The 650-nt window shown below is 41.8% G+C and overlaps 1 non-coding gene across 1 annotated transcript; it reads right to left on the minus strand.

The window, feature by feature from the left end:
* Positions 1–151: 151 nt before the first annotated feature.
* TRNAN-GUU lies at positions 152–225 on the minus strand. The gene has a single exon. It is a non-coding gene; the product is annotated as a tRNA-Asn (tRNA).
* Positions 226–650: the final 425 nt, after the last annotated feature.

The following is a 650-nucleotide window of genomic DNA, read 5'->3' on the forward strand; positions in this document are numbered from 1 at the left end:
TCCCACTTCTCACATCTCATATTATTGTGAGGAAAAATGTGAGACTTGACTCGTTAGGGGACTCGTTAGAATATCTGTGTTCTGTGTAAAAGTTCGAATTAGTTATCTTACACACCATGTCACAAACAACCAACCATGCTTCGTCCGACTTCGCTAGAAGGAGGGCTTTAACCTCCAACCTTGTGGTTAACAGCCACACGCTCTAACAAACTGAGCTATTCCAGCCAACAATTTGTTGCAGTCCAAGAGCATAATTAGTTTCTGCTCTCGTTCGTTATATATCGCTGTCACCCTCATGGTTTTAAACCGCATCTACTAAGGAGAAGTTTTCAGACCATTGTAAGAAATGTTTCTTCATCTCTCCAATCGATGTGGGTTCTCACGGCGTCCTCACTGGCGCATCGCCTGATGACTAGCTCTTATATCATTCGTAAAAGTCCAAGCGCACAACTAGCAAACATTGTCCATTTTTTCCCGTTAGGTATTGCCATCAGCCTCACAGTTTTAAAACACGCCGATTAGAGAGAGGTTTTCGCCGCTCATTAGGATTGTTTCGTTCCTCTCTCCAACAATTAATAAATATTATCTATTTTAATCTGTTACGTATCGTCTTCAGCCTCACAGTTTTAAAACGCGTCTACTATGGAGAC

Source organism: Cucurbita pepo, unplaced genomic scaffold, assembly GCF_002806865.2.
Source record: "Cucurbita pepo subsp. pepo cultivar mu-cu-16 unplaced genomic scaffold, ASM280686v2 Cp4.1_scaffold005747, whole genome shotgun sequence".
NCBI classification, from domain to species: Eukaryota; Viridiplantae; Streptophyta; class Magnoliopsida; order Cucurbitales; family Cucurbitaceae; genus Cucurbita; species Cucurbita pepo.